General features: G+C 35.5%; 1 pseudogene across 1 annotated transcript in view; it reads left to right on the forward strand.

Annotated features, from left to right (window-relative positions):
• LOC309621122 (melanoma-associated antigen B16 pseudogene) overlaps positions 1–26,297 on the forward strand; it is a 416,880-nt pseudogene that overhangs the window by 191,019 nt on the left and 199,564 nt on the right. Inside the window, exons 4-5 of the transcript XR_014249875.1 lie at positions 17,634–17,702; positions 20,951–20,993. The product of XR_014249875.1 is annotated as a melanoma-associated antigen B16 pseudogene (transcript). The remainder of the gene's footprint in view (positions 1–17,633; positions 17,703–20,950; positions 20,994–26,297) is intronic.

The raw sequence follows: 26,297 nt of genomic DNA on the forward strand, positions 1-26,297 counted from the left end.
TGTTCTTTGAGTTCATTTATTATTTCATCTCTAAAGTAATGAATGACATTTAATCTAGACCTTTCTTTCAAAAGTATCCATATTCTGAAAGTATGAATTTATTTCACAGAATCACATTTTAGTTGTCTTGGACAGAGAGTATTAAATGACCTTCAAATTTCAAATGAACTATCTTTGCTTCATTGAAAAGTGTGGCATTATGGGACTTGGTCTACACCTTCAGTTAGTTAAGAAACAAAAATACACACTTTGTTATGGTACAAATTGCCTTAGTAAAACCTGACAGAAATTGGGCATTGAGCCAGAAGATTTTCTCACATTTCTACCTCACAATAACAGCACAATACTGTGAGAATCTTTTCCTGGCCATGATCACACAGCACATTCTAAAGATTTTGCTGTTGTGTAATTTTCCCAAAGGCACTAGTCCTTCTCAAGCTATTTCCTCAGGTGCCAAAACAACTAATTGATCTGGTTCTTTCAGCTAAACCTACTATCAATTATGAAAATAATCAAGTATGATTAATTGTTTCAGTTCATTCGAAGTGCTTTGAACTTGCTCTAACAGGTAAACACACAGCTGCAGATATTGTGGACTGGCTACTCAAAAGCTGTTTATTTACAACCCCTTCTCCCTTGCTTCCTTCTACTAAAGAGAGTGGAAAGCTAAATTAGTCACTGGTTCAGCCTCTCTTCTAGCCAGGGTGGCCAGATGAGAGGTAGTTTTGTTGGTTTGTGAGATGTATGCAGTATGCAGTAATCTTTCAAAAAAGAAGAGGAAGAGGAATAAGGAGAATGAGAAGAAGAGGAAGAGGAGGAAGGAGAAGGAGGAGGAGAAGGAGAAGAAGAAGAAAAGTTTTAGGAGGAGAGTGTTTTAACCCCTCCTCTTCTTCCAGTCTGACACATGAGGGTAGGATAGTGGAGTAGGAAGATAGAAGGAGCCATGATTCCCTGATGGCTTCCATTGCACAGGTTACTTCCTGACAGGTTAGCTGATAAAAATACTCCCTGTGTATGTAAGCCACTGTTTCAGGTTTTCTTTCCTTTTCTTATCTTTTTTAAGACAATCACATTCTTACAGATATGTACATACTATGAACTCTCCTGAAATATGATAACTAATAAATACATTCCACCAGAAATTCAACAGTTGCAATAATGCTCATAAGCTTCAGGTTATAGAGATGTAATGCAGATGCTTTTTAGATCTGTTTTAGTTTCTACAGTTGGAAGAAAAACTAAGCTGAATCTGTTTAAATGAATATTATGGAAAATATCATTTTCTTTCTTCTATATCTACTAGAGAATAATATTCACTCTCAAGTAACCTAATGACTAGTAAAACTTTCTTTTTCTTCTATTTTAGTTCTTTCATCTTGGGGATACTTGAATGGATGGATGGGAAATAATTAAGTTACTTGGAAGCGCACACAACTGTAATCTAAGGCAGGGAAAGATGTAAAAACTCTAGAAATCCACCTTCTAATGTTTCCAAAATTGCTCAGTATTTATTTATTTAGTTAGTTATTTGTTTAATTTTCCGATTTAAAGATTGAAGCTTGGCAGTTTTAATTGCTTTCACAATATATATTGATACATGGTGATTTATTAAACAAGTGGACAAGCTAAAGTGACACTACAATAAAAGATTCAAAATACTTCCCTTTCAACATGAAGTACGAGCTCTAATCATTAGCATCCGAGTTTTAATGTATATTTTATCATCTCTAATGCATTTTATTTATAATATTTTGATAGTCAATATCTGCTCATAAGCATTTTGCTTTGCAATTATAAGTCAGCAATTAAATAAATTCCTGTTTACTATTGATTTCAGTCAAGATTTTTGGTTGAAAACAGCAAAACACAATTTTGGTTCACTTAGGCAGAAAAATACGTTTTTAGAAGAGAAGCAGAGACTCAGCTGGAAGGATAGAGAACTAGGCTCAGAAATGGGCAGGAACTGGCCAAGTACAGTCAAGATCAGATGACATGCTGTTACTGGTTCTATTGACACTAGATACCCAGTTTTACCCCCTTTGGCACTACCAGGTACTCAAAAGTGGGTTTCATCACCTTTGGGCACTCCTATTTATGTTGGAACTTCCCTTCAACAAAAATTAGTGTTTTACTTAGCAATTTAAACAATTTTCAAAGTTTACCAAAATACAAAATTTGAATTTAGACTGCAGAGGGCAGTACATATCACAATTTTTTTCTGTATAGATTTACATTACAGAAAAGCATTACATTACAGAAAAGTCACCAGATGGTTTGTTTAATTTTCCGATTTAAAGATTGAAGCTTGGCAGTTTTAATTGCTTTCACAATATATATTGATACATGGTGATTTATTAAACAAGTAGACAAGCTAAAGTGACACTACAATACAAGATTCAAAATACTTCCCTTTCAACATGAAGTACGAACTCATGTTGAAGTACGAGCTCATGTTGACTTCTACCAAACATTTAAGGGAGAATTAACAGCAATTTTTCTAGAACTGTTCGAAAAAATTGAAGAGGAGGGAACATTTCCAAATTCACTTTATGAGGCCAGCATTACCCTGATACTGAAGCCAGATGAAAACACCCCAAGAGAAGAAAACTGCAGGCCAACGTCCTTGATAAATGTAGTCGCAAAAATCATCACCAAAATACTAGCAAATTGAATTCAACAGCACAATGAAAGGATCATACACCACAACCAAGTGGGATTTATCCCTGGGATGCAAGGATATGCCAATATACAAAAATCAATTAATGTGATACACTACCTCAACAAGATAAGGGATAAAAATCACATGATCATCTTAATAGATGCAGAGAAAAGCATTTGACAAAATTCAACACACTTTCAGGATAAAAACTCTCAACAAATGAAGAATAGAAAGAAAATATCTCTACATGATGAAGGCCGTGTATGAAAAGCCCATGGCTAACAACACGCTCAATGGTGAAAAACTGACTTTTCCTCGAAGATCAGGAACAAGACAACGATTCCCACTCTTGCAATTTCTTTTCAACATGGTACTGGAAGTCATAGCTAGAGCAATTGGACAAGGGGAAAAAAGCATCTAAATCAGAAAGGAAGAAATAAGATTATCCCTGTTTGCAGATGACATGATCATATATATAGAAAACCCCAAAAATTCCATTAAAAAAACGGTAGAATTAATAAAAGAATTCAGTAACAATGAAGGATACAAAATCAACATTCAAAAATCAGTTGCTCTAAACATTAAAAATGAACTATCTGAAAAGGAAATTAGGAAAACAATTCCATTTGCAATAGCATCAAAAAGAATAAAATGCTTATGAATAAACTTAATTAAGGAGGTAAAAGATTTATATGCTGAAGACAATAAAGCTTTGATGAAAGAACTTACACAAGACACAATTAAATGGAGACACATCCCATGTTCATGGATTGGAAGACAATATTGTTAAGATAACAGTACTACCCCAAATAACCTACAGACTCAATGCAACCCCTATCAAAATACCAAAGGTATTTTTTACAGAAAAAAAATAATGATGTCAGATTTCTTACCAGAAACCACTGAGGCTAGAAAGAAGTGACACACCATTTTTCAAGTGCTGAAAGAGAACTGTCAACCCCAAATCCTATGTCCAGTGAAAACACAGAAATGAAAGAAAATTAGGACATTTTTGGATTAAGGAAAATGAATAGAATTTTTTACAGCAGAGTACCCTAAAATAATGGCTAAGGAAGTTCTCTAAACACAAAGGAAATGAAAAGATGAAAACTTGAAACATCAAGACGGAAGAATAATAGAAAGATACAAATTATAGGTAAAAACAATAGATTTTTCTTCTCTTTCTGAGTTTTTAAAATTATAATTGATGGTTCAAGCAAAATTATAATAATGTCTTAACTGGCTATGAATGAAACTAGAGTTAATATTTAAGACAATTATAAATGAGAAAAGGTAAAGGGAAGTAAAGGGAGGTGAGATGATGTTTATACAGTTCACTTTAGCTGGTAAAATGTTGACACCAATAGATTGTGATATTATGTCTATAAAATATAATATCTACCAGAAACCAGTAAAAAGTCTATATAATGAGACACACTAAAAAATACTATATATAAATCTAATTAAATTCATAAAAGTGTTCAAGTATTCCAGAGTGAAGCAAGAAAAAGTAAACAGAAAAAGAAAAGAAAAATGGATAAACAAAACTCACACACAAGCACAAATAAAATGGCAGCCTTAAGCCTTAACATATTAATACTTACATTAAGTAATTGGTCCAAATGTATCAAATGTGGAAAGTCTAAATGCAGCAAATAATACAGTAGTTGGCAGAGTGATTAAAAACATGACCCATCTATACTATGTGTGTAAGACACTCACTAAAAATATAACAATATAGGCAGGTTAAAGGTGAAAGGGTGTAAAAAATATGCTGGGCACACGTTAATCAAATAAAGCAGGAGTTCCTAGTTCCTATATTAAAATTAGAAAGATTAGAATTACAGCAAAGAGAGGAACATTACGTAATAATAAAATAGTAAATTCACCAAGAAGATAGATCAATCCTAAATGTGTATATACCAAAACAACAAAAAGAAAACAAAAGCCGCAAACTAGGTAAATCAAAAACTGATAGAAATGGGATAAATAGACAAATCCACAATTTTGTTGCAGATGTCAATGTCCTTATTTTAACAATTGTTTGAATAACTAGACAGAAAATCAGCAAGCATATAGAATAATTCAACAACATATTAACTCAACAATATATGAACTAATAAGATCGAATTGACATTTATAGAAAACCTCACTCAATAACAGTAAAATACACATTTTTTCAAGCACCCATGGTACACATACCAAGTTGGACCATATCCTGGAATAGATACATAGATCAATAGATGAGCAAAATAGAGAACCCAGAAATAGCCTGCACATTTGTAACCAATTAATTTTTGACAAAGGTGCAAAAGCAAGTCAATCAAAGAAATACAGTATTTTCAACAAATAGTGCTTGAGCACCTGGATATACATAGGTAAAAAAATAAAATAAAATAAAAAGAACCTTGATCTAAATTTCACATTTTATTCAACTATTGACTCAAATGGAGCACAAATTTAAATGTAAAACACAAAACTATAACATTTTTAGAAAAAATATCATAGGAGGAAATCTTCAAGGTCTGTGACTAGGAAAACAATTCTTAGACCTGACACCAAAATCATCATCTCTAAAAGATAAAATTGATAAATTGGACTACATACAAATGAAAAACTTTTGCTTCGTTAAAAATCCAGTCAAGAAGATGAAAAAACAAGCTACATGTTGAAAGAAAATATTTGCAAACCATATATCTGACAAAAGACGCATCTAGGGTGTGTAAAAGAGTCTCAAAACTCAACATTAAAAACAAAGCAAAAATTTAGTTATAAAATGGACAAAAAACATGAAGATTCTTTTCACTGAAAAATATATACATATAGTAGATAGCACATGAAAAGATATTCAACATCACTACATCTCAGGGAAATGCAAATTAAATCCATGATGAGATGTTATAACACATAGAACAACTAAAATAAAATTTAGTGAGAATACTAAATGCTAGCAAGAATGTAGAGAAACAGGATGTCTCATATAGTGCTGGTGGAGATGTAAAATGTTGTAGCCACTCTGAAAATTTTTTTGGCAGTGTCTTTAAAAAATCTAAACATACAACTCATAGAACCAGCAATTATACTCTTGGGCATCTATCACAGATAAAGAAAACATATGGTCTACATAAAAACCTGTATATGTTGTTCCTAGCAGATTTATTTGTATTACTCAAAAACTCAAAGGAGACAAAATATCTCTCAATAGGTGAGTGGTTAAGCACATTGGTATATCCACACCATGAAATACTGCTCAACAATGAAAAGAAGTAGACCTTTGATATACACAACAGCTTGGATGGATCTCAAGGGTGTTATTCTGAATGAAAAAAGCAAGTCTGAAAGGTCACATACAGTAAGATTCCATTTATTAACATTCTCAAAATGGCAAAATTATAGAGCTTTGATTGCAGAGATTATAGAAATGGCAGGTGCAATTGTAAAGGGGTATCATAAGGAAGGTCTTTGCCATGATGAAATGCTTCTGTATCTTGATTGTGGTATGGTTATACGGTTCTACACGTCATAAAATGATGTAGAATTACACACAAATATTTTACCAATGTCAATTTCCTGTTTTTGATATTGTACTCTAATTTTGCAATATTTAACAATTTGGAAAAACTGAATAAAATGTATGTAATTATTTCAAAAATGTTAAAAAATATAAATGGTCTAAATACCTAAGTTAAAAAACAAAAGTTGTCAGTTTGGATAAAAAGGTAAGATGCAAGTACATGCTGCCTACCAGAAATGTACTTAATTCTAAAGATACAAATGGATTAAAAGTAAAAGATGAAAAAAGTTATATGATGGTAGCACTAGTCAAAAGGAAATAGGAGTGGTGATATCAATAACAGAGAGAGGGCTTCCCTGGTGGCACAGTGGTTAAGAACCTGCCTGCCAATGCAGGGGACATGGGTTCGAGCCCTGGTCTGGGAAGATCCCACATGCCGCGGAGCGACTAAGCCCTTGCGCCACAACTACTGAAGCCTGCATGCCCTAGAGCCCGTGCTCCGCAACAAGAGAAGCCACCACAATAAGAAACCTGCGTACCGCAACAAAGAGTAGCCCCCACACACTGCAACTAGAGAAAGCCCGCACGCAGCAACAAAGACCCAATGCAGCCAAAAATAAATAAATAAATAAATTTATATATTAAAAAAAATACCAGAGAGAATATCAGAGCAAAGACTGTTACCAGGGATAGAGATGGTGCTTTCACAATAATCAAGCGGTCAATTTATCAAGGTGACATAGCAGTCTTATATGTTCATACATCTAGTAACAGAACTTCAAAATACATGATGCAAGAACTGATACAACTATAAGGAGAATTACATAATCCAAAAATGATAGAGATTTCACTTCTGCCTTTTCAATAATTGAAAGAGCAAGTTTGACAGAAAATCAGTAAAGATATAGAAAATACAGCACTGTCAACAAATTTGACTTCACTGTCATTTATAGAACACCCCACTCAACAACAGCAGACTACACATTCTTTTCAAGTGTATAATGGGTATTTACCCTGGTAGACCACATTCTGGGCCGTAAAACAAATCTTGATATATTCACAAATATTCGGGTAACAGAAAGTATACTCTCTGACCACACTAGCTGAATTCAAGACTGACATATAGTACAGTAATCAACATAGAGTGGGATTGGCATAAAATTTGACAGATCAATGGAAGTGAATGGAGATTCCAGAACTATGCTCAGATATATTTCAAAAAATGATTTATCATAGAGGTACAAAGCTAATGTAGTGGAGGAAAAAAAATCTATTCAATATAGGGTGTTGGCACAAATGGATATCCATGTGCCCAAAAAATGGAATTTGATCCATACTTTGTACTATACATACACAAAAACAACCCAAAATGCATCATAGGCCTGAATGTAAAACCGAAAACTACAAAACTTCTACATGAAAATTGTGATCTTGGGTTAGGCAAAGATTTCTTAGACATTGCACCAGAGGTATGATTCACAAAAGAACAAATTGACAAATTGAATTTCATCAAAATGAAAAATTTGTGCTCTGTGAAATATTTCATTAAGAGATGAAAATGCAAGCTACAGACTGGGAGAAATTATCTGCAAATTGCACATCTGACAAAGGGCTTGTGTCCCAATATATAAATAAGTCTTAAAAGTAATTGTTAATAAATTAACAAATCCAATAAAAAATGGGCACAGATTTGCATAGACACCTGACTAAAGAAGATATACAGAGGGCAAACAAGCACAGGAAAGATGTATATCTTCATAGTCATTCTAGAAATGCAAAATAAAGCCACAACAATGTAACATTACACATCTATCATAATAGCTAAAATATTTATTTAAAAATTGATAATACCAAATGTTAGTATATGCAAGAACTTCAACTCTAAAGTATACTGGCGGAGGTGTAAAAGAATGACACAATCACTTTGGAAAACAGTTTGGCAGTTAAAACTTAAACAGCTATCATATCTGTTCCACTCCCAGTTATTTATCCAAAAGGAATAAAAGTATAAATCCATATAAACACTTGTACATGAGTGTTGATAGCAGCTTTATTGATAATAGCCCCCAAATTGAAACAATTGCAGGGTCCATCAATAGGTGGAGGAATAACCAAATTGTCATGTATGTATACAATGGAATACTACCCATCAATAAAATGAATAGATATTTTTCAATAATAGTTTTAGATTTATTTTTAAAAGATAGTTCTCATATATCCCACACCCAGTCTCCTCCTCTGTTTTTTAACAGCTTTATTGACCTATAATTGACACTTTAAAAAACTGGACATACTTAATGTATATAATTAGATGAGTTTGGCTATATTCAGACACCCATGAAACCATCACCACAATAAAGATAAAGAATATATCCATCACCTCCATCAATAGATAAAAGAATAAACAAATTGTCATATATCTGTACAATGGAATACTACTTGACAATAAAATGATTGGATTATTGGTACATGTCACATCATGGATGAATCTCAAAATAATAACGATGAGTGAAGGAAACCAGACAAAAAAAATTGCCCACTGTATGACTCCATTTATTATAATATGGTAGGAATTACAAGCTAATATCCACTGATAGAAAGGGCAGTGGTTACTTGGCAATAGGAATGGGGTAAGGAGAGGAATGAGGGAGGGATTGCAAAAGGGAGTGAGGAAACTTTTAGGGGTGATGGCTGTGTTCTTTATGTTGATTGTGGTGATGTTTTCACACATCGATGTCAAAACTTAGCAAATTGTACAGTTTAAATATATGCAGTCTGTGGTATGTCAGCTATACTTTAATAAAGCTGCTTAAAAATAACATTAAAGAATTAAACCAATACCACAATTTGGAGGAGGTTGGCTAGCAAAAATTGGCAATGCATAGACTTCTGAAAATGCAAGTGATTCAACAAAAACTATGCGTCTAGGAGCTGACTCTAATTTTCTGCCCCCAGGAAATAGAAATGATAATTAGCCCAATTAGTCTTATCAGGTAATTAGACATATGGGCTCCTCATTGCCAATTAATTCATTTGAGAAGTGAACTACAAAGACACTCTTATGATTTGAAACTTGCCGTATAAAAGATTTTCATTTACTGCAAACATGGATTTTAGCAGGAGCAAAGTAATGCTTGTATTTGGAATAATGATAGAATCTAAGTAGATGAGACCATGCAGAAAAAAGAAACAACTGCATATTAAAATTGTCATATTCAATAATGAAATAGTGTTTCCTAAATGGAAATTCTCTGGGAAGAACAGTGTGAAATGAGAAAAAGTAGGCTTTTGCCTAAGTGTAAGGATTTGGAGGAAAAAAAGAGGAGAAAGAACAAAATATATGCATAAGTTAGAATTTTAGATTTTTTTTAATACTAGAGTTACCCAGAAGAAATATGTATTTTGGTGTTTGAGTTATTGACAAAGATAAATGTACTTGTACCATACTAAAAGTTTGTCTAACCTAGAAACAGTCAATTAGAAAGTTTTCTAATGCATAACCAATTATATCAAGTCCTAAAGATACATTAACCCAATAGAAAAAACTAGCTAAAGTTTCAAATTGCTTCATGGGATTGACTAAATGTACCTATGCTATTTCAATGTTACTAGTATGAAAAAGCTTACACTAAATATACTTTCTTTACATATTCAAATACTTGCTCAAAATGGACACTTCTACCATAAGGAGTTAATATGATACACTTGTCTCTCAATTATGATCACAGAGCAATTGTTCCAATTAACTGAACTGACCACAAATTGATCCCCCCAAATTAAGTTAGGCACAAACAAGAATTTGTCTATAAAATTTCCAGGAGTTTTATATGAATTCTTACAGCATATAATCTATAATTGATATGGAAGACAGAATTGAAAGATAAGTGCAAAATTGCCATAAATTAGAGATAAAAGTTGTATTCCTTTTCCTTTTTTACAAGTGAGAAGCTCTTAAAGTATTTGAGCTGTGCTCCCCTTTGCTTATAAACTCTATCCCTGTTCAAACTGAATTGATCAGTATTCCCTCTTCATGTAAAGAAAGACCAGCAAAGCACAGGAAGAACAGAACAATGCAGAGACATGAAACTCAGTGAGGGCTCTAAGCAAGTGTTCACAGCAATATTTATTGTTTTATCCAAATGAAAGAATTCTCCTATGTATCCCTTAAAAGGGGCATATTGCTTGTATATATAGTAAAAATCTGCTTTCTCTGAGGCATATGAATACTTCTCAGTTCTCCTTTATATATTTCCCTTCTAGAAAATGAGTCACTAGTATTTAGATTTTTTTTAAAAAACCGTATCATTAAGGAAAGGTTAATACAAAATACAAACATGAACATGTTACAGTCTTTGAGAGCAAAGACCTTACAAATACAAGCGGGACCAAAACCAATTATAATAAAGCATAAAATCCTAGGTGCACACTTGGTAGAGCATTAGCACTAAAGAGGGAATAATCAACTGTCTGGAGAGGGGCATGAGTGGATAGGAAAAGCAAATGTACTATTTAACCAGAGTCTTGAAGGATGAGTCAGAGATAATCAGGACATAGGTGGTGGGTATGGGTAGGGCCAGGGAGGGAGGAGGGATTGTCAGCGACCTGAGAGACAAAAGGAAAGGTCCAGAGGTGCACGGTGGATGCTCAATAAATATTGCATGGGTGAGGAATGTGTGAATGGCTAATAATAAGCTATATTTTAATACCATTTTAGTGCTTCTAAAATGTGTTTGCATAATTACTCCATTTACTCTTCACAATACTCGTGTATCAATAAAAATGCAGGGCTTGTAGGTCATATTTTACAGAGCATGAATTTGAGGTGCTAAGAGGTGGAAATGACCTCTTCATTGTTACAGGAGTGATGCAACTAAAATGTAGCCCAGGCCCCATAACCATGCCATTGTCACTTCAATGATGGCAGAACATCAGTAATGATGTCCATCAGAAGCTGCAATGGGAAAGAAGTGGTCCCCTGACTCCTCGGTCCCTGTAATAGTGCTTCTACTTCCACTTCAGCTCTTAGTTAAGATACAAAATTGTGAACGCTTTGTTTGGAATGCCCTTCATTGTTAAGATTCCTGACATCACACCCAGCCACCTGAGAGGTCCAAGTAATTTGATTAGACATTTTAACTTTGCGAGACTCCTCTTGGCCCCATCTGTGTGCCGAGTTGCTGCCACGAAGCCAACAAGCTGTAATCTTAAACCAGACTCCAATACTGAAATCTGATGTGATGAAATAGGTTACTACCTTTTCACAAACTGATAATGCACAACGTGCATACTCTACTGGCAGAGGTTAACATCAGTGTTTGCCTTCTGGGTGAGAACAATCTGCTTTGTTCTCTAATAGGTACCACTCTCTTTCCACTGGATAGTGGCACTGTTGCCCATTGTTGAACTTAAATCTCGCAGATATCTCCAGTGATTATGGTATTAACATCAGCAATAGCTGGCAACAAAGCCAACATCTGGGAGTTTGTTTGCAGAAAGGGAGCAGCCCACCTCAGGAAAGGAAGGCAGAGTAATTCGTTGTACAGGTCAAAATTCTCATCAAAGAAGGATGTCATATAATAAGAAATGAATGAAACCTGGGGTGACATCATTAATCAGAGGAGTTATCAGATTGCCTCCCCAAATCCTCATGATCAGCCCTTCCAGAAAAATACATATATCATACAGGAAACACTGATAAAAATGCTGCATGACCCTTATCTCAATGTGTTTGGGATATAACATGAAGCCAGAAAATGTGAAAGTTAACCCAGAAGTCATTGCAAGTGAAGTGGGAGAAGACTCCGCTTAGGCTAATAAGTAGAATGGCAAAATAATCCATGTGACAATGACACAGAAAGGACTAACTTTAGGGGGGAGGATTGATGATAGGATTACTTTGAAATATCTCTACTTCTCTTATACAAATCAATGCTTGCAGCTTCATAAAGTGTTTTACTTAACCTGAATGTATGATTCAAAAATCATACTTTTCTTTTTAGTTTTTCTGATCTGTTATAATAATGGCATTTATGCCATACCAATTCCATGCTCCATTGAATCTATGGAATATGGAACTTCTCTGCAGAGGCGTGCTCATCAAAAAGAACAGGTCACTAGCCTTCTAGGACTGAAAGCATTTCCAGACCCATACAAAGCAATTTTAAAGGAAATATCACCTTTTAAATTGGCTAATGTAGAATCAAGGAGTTATTTTTGATGGAAAGGGCTTTCACAATGCTCTGCAAATTTCACTGTGTCAGCAACCACAATCATTTATCTGCAGAAGACTGGATCTAATTAATTTGAAGCTGATGATGATGACAATAATATTGGCAATGAAGTAATGAGTCTTGGCCTTGTCTTTGAAATGAGAAAAGTTAAGACAATGACAATTCATTCACTCATTTATCAAACATTTACCTTTTTTGGGTCCTGAGGTCAAAAAGAAATAAAGTATGTCCCACTCTAGCAAGAGCAGAGCAGGATTGAGAAAAATGAGCACCCTGTAGACTTCAAATATTAACATCATTTCATTAGAAATGGGTCAAGCCAAATTTTTGGCTACAAGCTTTTATTCTCATATTTATTTAAAGTTTTTAAAATGAGAGATTTAATACTACATGCATACATTTTTATTTATTTGGAATTATCTCTTATTCCTGACACTTACAACTGGATGGCATTAGTTATTTTCACCAAGGATAAAATCATCTTACATGGAGGTAGTTGCAAAGTCTTGAACAAAGTATGCTTAAAACTTTTTTTTCCCTGATTTTCCACTTGGCAATATATTTCTAAGTTTTACATAGGTTTTCTGATATCTGATTCTCCATTTTAATTTCTATTTTTCAGTTTTCTGAACTAGACACCTTAAAAACACATTAAAATACTTTGAATAAGGTAAGAAAATAAATCATTCATTCCCCCCCCAAAAAGAGAATTTTAATTTTGCATTACTTGATTTCAGAATTTCAGTGGCTGCAGCTATTGACTGCACTCAACTAGTAGCTGACTAATATCAGGGATGGTAAAATGTCATGAAGCTACACCATGAAGTCACATGTGAATGACACTAAATATAAGAATTACAAACTGACAAAGGTTTCTCTTCCCTCTCTCCCTCCCTTCCTTCTTTTTTCCTTCCTTCCTTCCTTTCTTCCTTTTCTCTCTCCCTACCATTCTCCCATCTCCCTCCTTACTTTTTTCACTTCTTTCTTTCATCTTTTCATTTGTAATTTCCACTCTGGACTGCAGTATACTGTTTATATCCCAGCATTTGTGCAAATAGTTTTGGACAAGCCTGAATTAAGTAGCAAGCCAATTCTGTTTTTTACAGTAGTATTTTATCATGCCCTCATACCTTGGCACTCTCCAGAAGTATGTTTGGATGGACCATTCCTTGATCAAATTCTGAGCAGTGAGAAGCTACATAAATAAAAGACTAACTATAGTGCAGCATGCGAGTGCTCTGAGGGAGCTGTGTGCAACATGCTATGAGATGACAGGAAAGAAGACAATTGATCCTGAGGGAATTTGGGAAACTTCCTGTAAGAGGTAACATTTGATCTTGCATGGAACAGTAAATAGGAATTTGCCAAACAAGATGGGAGGCAGGGTTTTCCACACAGAAGGGAGTAGGGAGAACTGTGGTTAATCCAGTCAGCATCAGCAAAACAAATTAGTTGATTATTTTTCTGAAACCTTATTCTTAATAATGTATAGCTATAGCCAGAGTCTAATCTTAGTCCCTGATGGGGTTAAGTGAGACATACAAAAGTTCGTGTTGAGACCACATTCAAAGAATGCTATACTTAGTCTCAAGACAAGAAAGTGCTGTTGACCATCTCATAACGGTGTTCACATGGTGCTGTCAATGCCAGGGTAGCCTGGATTGCCCTCCAGGTGAACGAAGGAGATCCTGGAAATGCCAGTGGGTCATGATGGCAAGATACTGGGGAAACATTCTGAAAATTGGCATTCATAGATGTATGTACTCTGTGAGATTTCTCAGAAATCTGAAACTGCTTTATCTCTGTCATAATATCAAATGGTTTGTGCTAGGTATTATTTGAGACACTTATTCAAATCTTTTGTTACACTTCCAATAATATTGATGGAAACCCACAACTATATGTGTATTTTCTTTTAGGAGCAAGGGAGGGTATTCTTCATATCTATATCAGATGTTTTCTTTCACCCAGACTATTGGTATTTATGTCTAAATATTTTACATGCCTCCCAGGTTGCATTCATTATGAGTTAATTTTTTGTATAAATGCATTTTATATACTATTGGTCACCTACTTTTTATGTCTTTGTAAATATAGACTGTAATTCTATTCACAGAACAGCCATGTAGGTACATAAAATTGAGGGGAAAAAGTGTTATTTATTGCTGTATTTCCTTTACACTATTGACATGGAAATTGAAAATCATTAACTCAGGAGTAAAGTGATCTAAAACCATGTGAATGAAATGAGATCCACATGTTTTAAAGTTCTATAATTTTATAGCTGAATGTCATCTTAGAAATGCTTTACTTCAGTCTCCTAATATTGAATATAGGAAAGTGAACTTAAATAATGCTATAACTTCCTCCAGATTCCTCAGTTATTGTAAAAATCTTGTGATTAGAATATCAGTTTCCTGACTCCCAGCCTCATATTTCTTCCCCAGGTCTATTGTCAGGACCCCTATATAAGTTTCTTTTTAAAATATAATCATAAAATAGAAGTTCAGAAGGGCCCTCAAAAATCACTTAGTACTCCTGTTCTTCCAATGGATAGAACTCATTTTCTGCATAGACTTTAAGCTATTAACTTCTAAAGACATAAATTAGAGTATAATTCAAATGTCATCCCCAAATTGTCATCTTTCTCCTTAAATAAATGAGTTACATTCTTAAATGGGATATTATTACATCTTGACACAAACATTACTCTGATATTATATTAAAATTCAATTAAAATGGGGTATAATGTACAGAAATGATATAGTGAAGTTTGTCAGCAACATAGTGATTCTAAAGTAAAGGAACCTCATTACTAACCTGGAAAGAGCAGTATCATTAAAGAATGCTTATAAATCGTCTCAGTCGCCAAGGATTCATGTAATCCAAGCAAGTCATATGTGGTATGTTTTTCCCTTGGGAATTTTGCTGTGGAAAAGCAGCCTAGATATAGCCCTGCAAAAAAAGAAGCAAACTACTCAAAGATGTGGTGCCATCAGTTCCCTACAGTTCGTAAGTCAATTCACAAAAGCACTGGGAACAATTTCATCTATAAAATCAGACATTCAGCAGATAATCCAGAAGTCTGCTAGAGCTGAATTTGGTCGAATGCACATAGGTGGCATTGCTATGTTATTCAACAAGTATCTACTGAGACCATACTCTGTGGGGAGCACTGTACAATGAGTGCACTTTTGCAAGCTGGGTTTCTGTCTCCATTGGGCTTCATGCTGTCTTGGGCCACTCTCCGCTACATCTCAGAGGAAGGACTTCGGAGGCAGGGTGTCTGGGTTCCAATCCCTGCTCTGGCACGTGCTAGCCAAGCAACTCCTCTCTAATCCTCAGTGTCCTTACCTATAAAAGGGAATGAAGAATACCTATCTCATAAGGTTTAGGGAAGATGAAATAAGATAATACTCTGTATACCTAGAATATAATGTGGAATTAGACATATTTAAGCACCAAACATTGTGATTCACTTTGGCTAAAATAAAACCATAAACTAGATGTTTTAACAATACTTAATGAGAAACCTTTAGGAGGGATAACTGTTTTTGACACAAGTGCTTTTGAGTATCCAGGATACAGGGCTCTTCACTAATCCTTATTGAAAAGATAATAGAGAAGGTTGAAAAATATTTACGGATCAATTACCATAAAAGCGCAAGGTATAAACAGCATTAGCCATGTACTGATTTAACTAAATCTATACATATTCTTTATCCTGCCGTTGTAAAATTGATTTGGGGGCAAGTTTGTTACAAATGGAAGAAATTCTCTAGTAACACTCTGTTTGCATTCTCAGAGTTTTATTTTTATCTTCAGTGCAATGTAATCCTTAACCTCAAGACTATAATTACTCAGGGCTTGTTGTACATGCTTTTTTATAGAAAATCTTATCTGTTAGAGTGTTTATTATAGGAAATTGAATTTACTCACCAACATTTAAAGTACACACTAGCCCTCTGATGTTTAGTTCAATGTCTATGCCCATCCTTGCTAAATGTTGTAATGCATCCACTATATTGTGGAATCGATTTACTTGTCCATCAGAAAGCTTTTTAATCTAAATTTTTTTCCTTTTGAAACTCTTTGTGAAAATAAATTTGTGACTCTTAACACATTCATCTCTAAACAAATACAGAGATTATTTCTTCTACAATGAACGATAAGTACAAAGCCAATGTTGATTCTGGCTAGTAAGATTAGTACTTTCATTACTTCTCTCTTCCACCTTTTGACAACTGCTCCAAGGCTGAAAGAATAATGAAAGTAGATTTATTTTGCTTTCTCTTAGGGGAAAACAAAGTTTAACACACCAGGGCTCAGAATTGAGTTAACTGTCCTGCTCCCACCTGGGCTTTTGTCTTAATCCTTGTTCCAACCTTCCCATAATAATTGCCTACAAATATTGAGGCCCCCCCTTAGAACTTGGGGCCATATGTACTCTTGCTATTTCCCTTACTAAGTACTGGTGTCCTGACCAGAAACCCAAGTTTATGGCTGGTGTCCGGCACCTACTGAGAGTTCTCCCCAAGTCCCAATATCTGCTGGTCTGTCTACATCTCTGAACAAGATCTTCTACAAGATTCCCTGGGCACTTGCCTGTCAAAGAATGACAACCAAACACCAGTTTTAGTTATATTGTACCTCGACCACATCCCATAGTGAATAAAAGTAAACATAAAATTCTGCAGTTTGAGTCATGGATCTGGTGTTGCTTTTCCCTTTGAGTGTAAGGATCATCCTAGGTAATGGCATCAAGACTGAGGCTGTCAGTTTAGTAGTTGGTTAGCCTTGGGAACAGAAAGGTAAAGAGAATCTCAATTGGTGAATTTGCTATTTCCTTTTATCCTCACTATCAGAAACCAGCCAGGGTTTAACTGGGACATGAATAAACTATAATTAAAGAGCAAACACAGCCTAACAAATATTAACAGCAAGACTATGACTTCAGTGTCGCATTTCAGCAAATGAAGGCTAAATGTTCAGAAATGTTCAGGCTAAGTGTTCAGAAAATGCTTTACTACAAAGAAACGTCCTTCCCCATATGACTTAGATAAGACTCACAGGTGCTTCCTTTATTTACCTAAGACAAAGTCAGACACAGGCCTTCCAAATTCCTACTTTTTATCTCGTAAATGGTTAGCTGAACAGCTTCTTCCAACTGATCAATAGGAATCAAATGCTTGCTAATTAAACTTAGGTGAAGCATCTTTCCTTTTCCCAGGCTCCTGACATTTGACCCACCCCAGCCTGAGCCAGCACACAGCCCTCCTGAGAACAGAGTGGCCTCAAGGTAAAAATTTTCTGATGTAATATTTGTTATTTGTTCACACCACCATTTCAGCCCACTTCCTCAAAAGACCCCAACTCCTAATACCATCACCTTGGGGATTCGTTTTCAACATATGAATTTTGGAGGGACACAAACATTCAAGACCACAGCACCCCAGAGCTGCCAAATCAAAATCTGCAGTTTTACAAGATTGTCAGAGGATTCATGTGCCCATTCAAGTCTGATAAGCAATGTTATAGTATTATCATATTAATATTACATTCTCTATGATTGAACCATGTATAAAAGTTCAACATTTCATTGAAGTGGGGAAACTGAAAGATAGTGGTTTGCATTTACTCAGAGTTAGTATATGAATTTAGGGCCATGATGTTCCTTTATCATCTCTTTAGTCATTACAGGCCATTGGCATCTTCTTGTATTGCCACAGTAGAGTATTGTGTCTGGGAGTGAAGAAAGGATTCTGGCCCAATCCGAGGTGAAACTGGGAAGATGTTGTCCTACCCACTGCTTCCTCTGTAGAAGAGGCTGACTCCCTGGCCAAGAATGTCTCCTGTCTAGTCAGGAGGAGCCAGAGAACACCAGAGGAAAGAAACCTTGGATCAAGCTGATTAGTCACATTTCAAAAAAGGCCACAAGTATACCCAAAGGACAGTTTTTAAAATGCCCAAGGACTCCTGGAGTCTACAGTTGTATAATTTTGAAATTTAGTCTTATCAGTTCATTCTCACTTCCAAGGCAGAATCCTATCTGAATAGACCATTTTCTATCAACACCATAATTGCATTCTATTCTTTTTTTTTTTTAAACTGTATTTTCATTGTAGAGACTAACATTGAGGGTGCAATTACTACACCTCAGATGCTATAGACATAGTATCCTATTGGATCTTCACAGTAAATGAGGTATCGCTGAAGCATTATTACTCCTTTTTACAGATGAGGAAATTGAGACTCAGAAAAGTTAATTTGCAGGCTTCCCTGGTGGTGCAGTGGTTAAGAATCCCCCTGCCAATGCAGGGGACACGGGTTTGATCCCTGGTCCAGGAAGATCCCACATGCCGTGGAGCAACTAAGCCCGTGTGCCACAACTACTGAGCATGAGCTCTAGAGCCCGTGAGCCACAGCTACTGAGCCTGTGCGCCACAACTACTGAAGCCCACGTGCCTAGAGCCTGTGCTCCACAACAAGAGAAGCCACCTCAATGAGAAACCCATGCACCGCAACGAAGAGTAGCCCCCGCTTGCCACAACTAGAGAAAGTCCGCATGCAGCAATGAAGACCCAACACAGCCAAAAATAAATAAATTTAATTTAAAAAAAGAAAAGTTAATTTGCAAGACATTCTAGAGCTAGCAGGCAGTAGAGCAGGAACACAAATTATTACAATTTATTATATCTGACTCAAAAAATCCTACTGTGTCCATTATACCACAATGCTTTTTTCCGCATACCTAAATATGTCCTCATCTCCACTTTACACAAAACATTTAATTTTCATTTTTTTTCTTCTCCATATACACATAAATAATACTAGTTTAAAGTCATGTTACTTAACCATTTTATAAAGCAGATTCACATATTTTGTTTCATTAGTACTTCTCAACACACAAATGGAATGGGCACAAATGGTACTATTTACTCCATTTTAAAGATGAGCTATTTGAAATTCAGATAGGTTAAAGAATTTTTGTAAATTGAGACAGGTACGAAAATGGTAATGCTCAGATCTGAACCTAAAACTTCAGGTTCCAAATCCATGACCCTCAAAAATATATCACACTGACTCAATCAATTCTGTCTCTTTGGATATTGTGGTGTCTAAGGAAAGCATCATAATTTAGTAAAGAAATATTTCATTGTTACAAAATACATACTGGGGAGGGAGACAACAGAAAAATATGTATGTTATATTCAGCCAACAATGGGATGAGAGTTAAACTAGCATATCCAAAAAATATTTGAAATAAAATCTAAGGTTATTATTTTTTACCTTCTCTGATTTTATTACTATATTACTATATTGCATATAGAAAACAGAAAACATACATGCACACTGTAATAAATGATCAAAATGTAAACATCTGGTCAAGAACTAGAAAGTGCCAGAACATTAAGACTACATGTACACCTCTCCAGAACAAAAAGAAAAAAGATTCCAGATGGAAGGTCCAAGGTGAAAGAAGGGAGTAAGAGCAAAAAATAGTTAAGTACATAGGCAGATGCACACTGACTGTGCTAAAATATTAATAATGTCTAGTGGATTTATATATAGAATTAAATGCATGGCAATAATAATAAGTTGGGAAGGGATAAATTAAAGTACATTAAACTCCTTGTATCACTTGGGAAGAAAGTGAAAGTATTAATTGTCCTTATTTTTAAATCAACTTTATTGTGAAATGTAATGCAATTATAGAAAAATCCATAAAACACAAATGCATAGTTTAATAGAAAATTGAAAAGTGAATACTTGTATAACCGTTCCATTTCCCTACCAATCACAACCGACAGTGTAAAGCTTATTCTGTGTAGTGTAAGCACCTGACAATGAGCTTTCTTGATTGTGATATATGTGCCTGACATTAAGCTTTCGATTGTTGAGGCATCCACTTTAAAGACATCCATCTCGAATAAACACATTGCCAGCTACACAACTAGGTGAAGAGCCAGGCTGCCCCAGTTCCCCTTTTTATTTATTTTTTATAAATTTATTTATTTATTTTTGGCTGTGTTGGGTCTTCGTTGCTGCGCGGGCTTTCTCTAGTTGCATCAAGCGGGGGCTACTCTTCCTTGCAGTGCGCGGGCTTCTCATTGCAGTGGCTTCCCGTTGCGGAGCACGGGCTCTAGACACGCAGGCGCAGTAGCTGTGGCTCGTGGGCTCTAGAGCGCAGGCTCAGTAGTTGTGGCGCACGGGCTTAGTTGCTCCGCGGCATGTGGGGTCTTCCCAGACCAGGGCCCGAAACCATGTCCCCTGCATTGGCAGGAGGATTCTTAACCCCTGTGCCACCAGGGAAGTCCCAAAGTTCCCCTTTTTAGAAAGCTCTGGTTGACCTTGTATTATTGACCAGTTTGACCGCTTGTTTTTCACTTCCTGCGCTTTAATTCCCACTCTTAGGTTTTAAATTTACCAATAAAGAGTGAACCTGTGAAACCCTGAGCACCCCACAGTAGATCCCAGTAAAGGCAGAACCCGGGACTGTGCGTGCTCACTTGCTTGTGCCTGCTCACTCTGTCTCTCTACCCGCAGCTTCACTGTGTGGCCCAGGCATGCTGTGTACTCTCCAGGACTTGTGAGTAAATAAGCTTTGTTTTTTTCAAATTTCCCTTATGGCTGTTGCTGAGGTGCGTCTTGCAATCATAATGAGAACCACAAGGGCCAGTCCAGCCAGGACACTGGCCCTGGTTGGCGAAGTGTCTGTGGGGCTCCCACAAGTAGTATGGGCCCTGATGAGTGCCCCCAGGCATTTCTAGCCGATAACATCACTATGGACAGGCTGAGACCGATACAAAACATCCTGTGTGTTATGGTTGTCACTTGCTGCCTTTTTATTACCATAACAATTAAGTACATCAACTTTACGGTGAATATTTGTAAATATTCTATGTGTTAATGAAAATAATGTGTATTGTGCTGTTGTTGGGTGAAGTGATTTACACACATTCATATACACACACATAACTATCAGGCTGTGTTTGTTAATAGTGTTCAAATCTTTTATATCCTGATTGATTTTTTTCTGTAATTGTTACCAAAGTAGGAGTATGCTAAAATCTTCCACACCTATGGGGTTTATCCATTTCTCCATTTCTCATTGTAATTTTGTATATTTTGCCTCTGTGTGTGTGTGTGTGTGTGTGTGTGTGTGTGTGTGTGTGTGTTGAGCTTATGCTGTTGTTTTATATTCCTGATGAAATGAGTCATTCAGCTTTTTGAATTCTCTATCTCTTGTAATGCTTTTTTGCCTTAGTAAATCTACATTAGGGCTATTTATGGCATATGTTAATTGATTTTTTTTTTTCTCTCTTCTCTCTGCTCAGTGCCAAGATAACTTTCCTGTATCCTCTGGGGATAAGTTAGTTCTGGTTTTCTCTAGTACTAAGGATGTAGCCCTTTTTGATCACAGACTCCCCTCCTTGGGCAGACCCTGAGTCTTGCCTTCTCTATTCCCCTCCTCCTTCCTTCTTTCCCTCATCCCTACTCAAGCCCGAGAATCTAACTTCCAGAATGAGGGAAACACAAAGCGTCTCAGAGTTGAGGGGGCTGTGACGTGAGACCAATTGCTTTGCTCTCTGCTAAGCTTCCTGGGTTCTCACTTTATAGTACAACCTTGGCCTGGGATTTTTCCATGCTCTTACCTGCTCCTTGGTGTATTTAAAGTGATGTCTCATAAATTTTATCTGATGTTTTAAGTTATTTTTAGTGCAAGAGTTGATCTAAATAATTTAGCCCACCTTAACCAGAAATTAAAATTCAACAAATGTAGCATTTTAGCAAAAAACAAAAAAGTTAACTCCATTTCCAAAGAATTTTAGAACTCTAACAATATTCTTGATATCCAAAGTTTTTTGAGTGTAAGAGTTGAGCTGCTTGAGGAAAGAAAATGTTTATTGACTTCCAGAAGCTCTGCTTTGAACACCGAGAGGTGAGACCCAAAGTGCTGAACAATACTTTTGAAAGGACCCATAGCTATGAAAGAGTTGGTCTTTTCTACCCCTGGAATGCAGCTCAGTGGGAGAGAAGGGAGAACTGGGAGAGGAGAGAAAGAAAGTCATTGAAATACATTCTGCAGAAAGGGATGCTGCTAGGTAGAGCCGATTTATGATGAAATAAGATCAGACATGATTTATTGACCACTTCCCATTTGGAACTCCAGGAGTGCAACCTCACAGTAAAAATGGCCACAGGAAGGGTGTGATTATAAAGCAATTGTGTTGGGTTTTTTTTTAACATCTTTATTGGAGTATAATTGCTTTACAATGGTGTGTTAGTTTCTGCTTTATAACAAAGTGAATCAGCTATACGTATACATATATCCCCATATCTCCTCCCTGTCCCAAGTTGCTTGCATTGCCAAATTTCTTGCAGTATAGTTGGCTCTCTGAGAATGAGACAGATTTTGAATACCCAGAGATTCCTAGTGTCCCTGAGAGGAGACAGTTTTGAGGAAGTCTCAGTGGATTTGAAGGGACTCAGTGTTTAGATAAGGAGGATGACATATCTTGCATAGATCTGGCATCAAAGAGCAGTCAACAAGATGGGATTGATGACAAAGTTAGAGGCATCTCAGCAGAGGCCATAGAAAGCAGAAAGTGGCTATGGACCAAACACAAACCCTAATGTGACAATATAAAATACTCCACCAACCACAGTATATGTAGCCCAGAGGAAAACAGATGGCAAAGATGAAAATCTGGCATTTCCTTCTTAAATAATACTGAGAAAAATCCAGAAATTGCTGAGTTTACCATAAATGTTCAATTTATGTATCATTTGCTCTGCAAATTGGAAAATAGTAAAATTTGGTGCTTTACCTGGTTGCACAAGTTATATCTCTGCACACCAAATGTTATGATTGTGCTAATGTAGTAACCTAAGTGGGGGGCTGGTCTGAGAATCCAAAGATTTTTCATTTTTATAGAGGTGAGATTTACATGACATAAAATTAATCATGTTAAACTGAACGATATTAAGTGATATTTAATATATTCACAAAATTGTGCAACCACCATCTCCATTTAGTTCCAAAACATTTTAATCACCCCCAAAGGAAACTCTGTAGCCATTCAGCAGTTGCTTAGCATTCCTCTCTTTCGCCAGCCCCTGGCAAACACCGATCTTCTGTCTGTCTCTATGGATATACCTATTCTGAATTTTTCATGTAAATAGAATCATACAATATGTGACCTTTTGTGTCTGGCTTCTTTCATTTAGCATAATGCTTTTGAGGTTCATCTGTATTGTAGCATGTGTCAGTACTTCATTCCTTTTTACTGCTGAATAATATTCCATTGTATGTACATATGTTAATCCATTTATCTCTTGATATATATTTGGGCTGTTTCCACATTTGGTTATTGTGAGTACTGCTATGGACATGTAAATACGTGCATTTGTTTGAGTATTTGCTTTCAATTCTCTTGGGTATATACATATCTAGGAGTGGAATTGTTGGGTATATGGTGGTTCTGTGTTTTACTTTTTTTTTTTTTTAATGTTTTTGAAGAACTGTTTTCCATAATGGCTGAACCATTTTACGTTCTAACTAGCAATGCACAAGGATTCCAGTTTCTCTTCATAGAGGCCAACACTTGTTATTTTCTGTCTTATTGATTACAGCCATCCTAGTGGGTGTGAAGTCACACCTCAGAGTTGTTTGATTTGCATTTCTGTAATAACTAAAAATGTTGAGCATCTTTTCATGTGCTTGTCCATTTGTATATCTTCTCTGGAGAAATGTCTATTCAAGTCTTTCAGCCATTTTTAAAATTAGGTTATTTGACTTTTTGTTGTAAGAATTCTTTATATATTTTGGATACTAGATTCTTATCAGATATATAGTTTGCAAATATTCTCTTCCATTCTATAGGTTGTCTTTCACTTTCTTGATAAGGTAAGTTTTTAATTTTGATGAAGTCTGACTTATCTATTTATTTTGTTGGTCATACATTTGGTATCTTGTCCAAGAATACATGAGCAAATCCAAGGTCATGAAATTTATTCCTATATTTCCTTGTAATGACTTTATAATTTTAGCTTTTGCATTTAATTTTTTGTCTGTTTTGAGTTAATTTTTGTATATGAGGTGAAATAAGGGTCTAATTTCAGTTTCATATATTGTTATTCAATTCTGCCCACAGCATTTGTTGAAAAGAATAATCTTTCTACTTTGGATAGTGTTACGGAGTGAATCGTATTCCCCCACAACCCATGTGTTTAAGCCCTAACTCCCCACCCCCCGTGATTGTATTTGGAGATAGGACTTTAAAGAGAGGTGAGGTTAAATGAGGTCATAAGTGTGAAGCCCTAATCCAATATGTCTGGTATCTACAAAGAAAAGGCTATGTGAGGGCACAGCAAGAAGGCAGCTATCTCCAAGCCAAGGATAATGGCCAATCCTGATGGAACCTTGATCTTGGACATCCATCCTCCAGAACTATGAGAAACAAATTTCTGTTTTTTAAGCCACTCAGTCTGTGATATTTTGTTATGGCAACCCTAGCAGACTAAGACAGATGGTCTTGGCATCATTATCAAAAATCAGTTGACTTTAGATATATAGGTTTATTTCTGGACTCTCAATTCTATTCCTTTGGTATTTATCCCAGTAGCACACTGTTAGAATTAACTGTAGTTTTTCAGCTAGTTTTGAAATCAGGAAGTTTGAGTCCTCTTTTTTATTTTTTTCAAAATTGTTTCGGCTATTTGGAGCCCCATGCAATTCCATATGAGTTTGAGGGGTGGCTTTTCCATTTCTGCAAAAAAAAAAAATGAATGGAATTTTTATAGTAAGGACATTGAATTTGTAGATTACTTTGGGTAGCTTTGCTATTAAGTCTTCCAAACCATGAACATAGGATATCTTTCCATTTCTTTAGGTCTTCATTAATTTCTTTGGATCTAATTGATGAATTGATCCATTTGTCACAATATAAAATCTTCTTTGTCCCCTATAGTAGTATTTTGTCTAATATTAGTATAGCCAGTCCAACTCCCTTTTGGTTACTATTTATATGTAACATCTTTTTCCATCCTTTCAATTTTAAGCTATTTGTGTCTTTGGATCCAAAGTGAGTCTCTTGTAGAGAACATATAGTTGGATTATGGGTTTTTTAAAAATCTATTGTGCAAATCTCTGTTTATTGCTTTTGGAGTTTAACCCACATACATGTAATTATTGATGAGGAAGGATATACCTGTGCCATTTTGCTATTTTTTTCTGGATTTCTTATTCCCTTTTCCCCTCATTTCCTTCACCTCTGCCTTCTTTTATGTTTAATTTTTGAAGTGTACCGCTTTGGTTCTTTTCTCATTTCCTTTTGTGTATATTTGTAAAATATTTTCTTAGTGGTTACCATGGGAGCTTCAATTAACATGCTAAATTTAAAACCGTCTAGTTTGAATTAATACCAACTTGGCTTCAATAGCATGCACAAACTCTGCTCCTACACAGCTCCTTCCACCTTTGTTATTGTTGTCACAAATTACATCTCTGTGCATTGTGTGCACATTAATATAGATGTATAATTATTGTTTTATATATTTGCATTTAAAATTATGTAGGAAAGAAAAAAGAGTTACAAACAAAAAATTCACTTATACTGTATGAGCTGTTTTGCATAAAATAGTCACTGTTTGGGGGTACTATATTCTGGACAGAAACTTGATTAACATATTCATCAGAATAGAAATATCTGATAATAAATAAATAATTTTTCTTTAATCAGGAAAGCAGAATTGTCCTAGGTAGAGTGTAGTCACTAACCACAAAAGGGCTAATATGTCTTTATCTTTTTGCCTGAACTAAAATTAGATTTTGAGCTTCCATTTCAGCTCAGTAGTGAAAACTGTATTCTTTTAAATTGAAGGTAAATTC

Source organism: Balaenoptera borealis (genome assembly GCF_965194805.1).
Source record: "Balaenoptera borealis genome assembly, chromosome: X".
In the NCBI taxonomy this organism is placed as follows: Eukaryota; Metazoa; Chordata; class Mammalia; order Artiodactyla; family Balaenopteridae; genus Balaenoptera; species Balaenoptera borealis.